Here is a 3906-nt window from a genome sequence, read left to right as displayed (position 1 = left end):
TATACTAGTCCAGCGTGTTCTACCAAGGACATATTCCTTTTGTGTTCTAGATACTTGGCCAATAAAGATCATTCTGATAATGCTGCAGGGAGGTTATAAATACCATTTCTAATAAAGAATTCAAGGCGTATCCTTATTTCATAAATCTACAACTACAAAAAAATTCTAGCTCCACCCACTAAGATGTGTCTAGAATTTTTGTGAATTAATCATCACTTCATATTTGAAGGGTCAGAGTAAAATTGCAGTTGTATGCTTGTATCAAAGCTCAGTATAAATATCCGACAGAGGGCGCTAAAGGACCGAGAAATGGTGATATATGGTAGTAATAACACGACTGTAATAATCGGCAGAAAAAAATGAACAAGATCCAGGCTGGGTATTTCTTAATTCATTGGGTGGCGTGTGTAAAGACTGCAATTTGCTGAAATGACAATTACGTTTATTTAAAAAATATTAAAAATCAAATTACTGTATGTTACAATTTTAAGGGTGAAATTGTCCCTTGGGTTTTTCTTCTTTTTTTGTTGTTTAATCCAGTCAACATTTTCTTCATTGATGCTTCACAAGTGCAGCCGTAACCACAGGATCTCTGGCTGATTTCTTTTGAAAAGCTCCACATTCCATTGCGTCTGCATGCAATGTGTTTCGTGCCTCGTTTCCTGAGAATATCATCCAGTGATTTCAGCCCCATTTCATAACATGTCGCTGCATTTAGTGCATTTTGGCGCCAAGTATCCGCAATCATAGTGACAATCTGGCACCGTGCGTGCGCACGATTCGACTCGACACCCGAATCCACATACAAAAACTTCAATTTATAGGTTAGATTGCCTCATATCATCTGACCTTCACCTTCATGAGTTCCCTGAAGTAGAAATGCAGGCCATCTGGAATGGTGTCATATCAAAATGGGAAGATAAGTGACAAAGCGATGGAGAGGGAAGTGATAAATCTAGGTAATTAAATGAGAAGTGTGTCCATAGCACAGAATGGCAGAGTAGATGAGAATGAGAGGCTGTTGATGGTTTTAATCTATCTAGCTGGCTATCTTTTTGCTATCTATTAGCTGGCTATCTACCTAGTTATCGATCAGATAGCTAGCTAGCTAGCTATTCGTGAGCTAGCTAGCTTTCTATCTATTTGAGTGTGTGGCTGCCGCTGCTCACCTACAGGAAAAAAACTTAACCTGTGACTGTAAAGTGACCTTTAGAATTTTGAAAGGCGCTAATAAATGAAATGTATTATTATCATTATTATAAATAAACAATTAAAGGGTCATCCCGTTTTGGCGGGCATGTATTGCAGTCTTCGGAAAGTATCATGCTACATGCGTTCTAGACATACTCTATGAGGTGTAGAGAGTAAAAATAGTTTGTTTTGTAATTACACATAAACCCTCATTTCATGCTCATATAACTCCAGACCCATGTAACTTGGGAAATAACTCTTTTGTTTCCTGATGAAAGAAGAGAGTAGGGTTTCTAACGCTGTATTGAATGTTTATGTAGTCCTAAAACTCAATATTGTGTGGGTCCTGGAATTCAAATGACAATGACAAAAACCCTGGCACTGGAGTGGACACATATTTTCACTTTGTCTAGCAGTAAATGAATTAAGAAATGGCCCAAACAGCTGAGGAAAACAAAGAGATGGATATTCTCCGAATGCCACCATTAATGATCCCTTAATGATGTTCAGCCTCAGTAAGGTAAACAATCACATCATGGCATCCTAGGTTTTAAAAGATTTGCAAGTCATCTGTGACACAACTTTGGCAAATGTGCACTACCCCCTGGAGACTTGCTAGAGGCAGGGTGCGGGTCTCAGTCAGTCCATCAACTAAAGATTGGATAGATATGTAAAGACGTTCACTTCCCTGGGATAACTTTCCCCCTTTTTTCACCCAGGGGCCCCCATACAGCCCATGTACAGACTTGTCAGCATGGGAACACCTTCGACCTGCACACCCTTCAAATCACTTGCTTTGCTTGTACTCAGATGCGATGAATTTAACAGGCGTATATGTAAAGAAAACACAGCAATAGGCAAACACGGCAGTGATAAATCTAAAATAATGAAATGGTGCTCTTAAAGTGGAACCAGGAGGGCTTTGCCAACCTAAAATCCACGTAACCTGATAACCCTGCAGGGGCAAAAATGCTTCAGTAAATCCTAGCTTGACTTCAGGATATCAAAACCTCAGAGCTCGTTGGAGACCCATAGTGGGTCACATTCCTGGCCTTTGAAGTGACCTCGGAGAATGTGAGTTACAGTGGGGACCGTCTTCAGAACGTGGCTAATTGTTAGGCGAAATATTTCAAAAACAATACAGACGTTCCCCGACTTACGAACATTTGAGTTACGAACGATTGTAGATACGAACATTTTTCTAGTAAAATGTATACTATTCTCTCCATTTTTCAGTACAAACCAATACAAGCCTTACTTATACAAGCCTTAAACATCCTTAAATAAACATTAAACATACTTATATAAGCCTTAAACATCCATTCCATACAAAATTTAGCACTGAAGCAACTTACGAACAAATTCACTTTGCGAACGACCGTTCGGAACATATCTCGTTCGTAAATTGGGGAGCGTCTGTATGTTGTCTTTTTCATTTTAGCAGTTCTTTTGTGTGAACGTTCACTACTTTGCTACGAAGCCCTTAAGGTGGCATGGGAGAAACAAAAACCTCTTGGTACTCCCTTGCAATGATTTGCATTCCCTTCATTTTTTTTTCTAAATGTGCCTTTATGTATTTACATTTCAAATACCAGTTTGACTGATTCAGTTTTTATGAAAAGTTTAAAATTGAAAGTTCAGTGTTGGTTCGTTGTTTATTTCACGTTTGTTTCATCTTGTCATGCTTTACTCAAGGTTTTGTTTGCTACTTTGGACCTTTTTTCTGATGACTTTGTTTTTTGTGATTGTGTTCCTGCAGACTTTATTTAATAGAATTTGTCAAATACACCCTGCTCCTCCCTCCCACCTGCTTTTTTGGGTCCACCACCTCCCCCACTTTGCAAATCGTGACAGTCTTCTTATCATTTTGAATTCCTCAGAAGGAAGAAAAAAAAGGGAGGTCGGAACAAGACGAGCAATGAGCCTTGGTGATTATTAACATGTTTGCCCTACAGTTGTCATTCCAGGTTTTAATCTCGCCTCTGGCCTTCCTGTGGGGAATTCTCTCCACTCTTGCGTGGCTTTTCTCCGGTTTCCTTCCACATTCCAAAAACATTCAGTTTATTGAAGACTCTAAATTGTCCGTGGGCGTGAATGTGAATGTGAAGACAGGCAGTGTCAGGAAGGTATGGATGAAGGCATAGCAAGCGGAAGGAGCTAGCTGGTTCCACGCCACTCTGAAATAAAGTCATACTGCACGCTCAAGTAAAGAGGTGCAATATCACATCACTCTAGGGGTCTTTGAAACTACTATAGGCTAATGCTACAAGCAGTCACTTTGGAATCCAATAATTACTGTTATGACACATATACGCTTTACCCCCCCCTGCTCTGTATCACCTTGATAAATCGCTTGCTGTCTCCCTTGTCTACTCATCCTGCTCAAAGTTCATCACCAGGCAGATGATCTCACTGTCGATGAGGGGCCTCTGCCTTGAAAGATGGGCTCCAACTTGATGTATAGTCGCTTTTGTACTCTGGAAAGGCCTATACATTCCCAGCCATCAATATAACATATTTGGCTAGGTGGGTGTGTGACAGGTAAATAGTGTAGTGCATACCTGTCATACAGAGGCAAACTAATAAAGTAGGTAGCTGGACGAAAAGGGGGGTGGGGGGAGGAGGAGCTGAGCGTTGTTTGTGGGGGCCGAAAGAAGAATGTGTCTCATCTTTCAGTCCTCCCTGTGGCTCGCCATCGAGGAAGAATCAGTTGGT

The sequence above is a fragment of the Hippocampus bargibanti genome, linkage group LG13 (assembly GCF_051943395.1).
Source record: "Hippocampus bargibanti isolate YZ-2025 linkage group LG13, ASM5194339v1, whole genome shotgun sequence".
Classification (NCBI taxonomy): Eukaryota; Metazoa; Chordata; class Actinopteri; order Syngnathiformes; family Syngnathidae; genus Hippocampus; species Hippocampus bargibanti.
Note: the sequence above shows the minus strand (reverse complement) of the source record.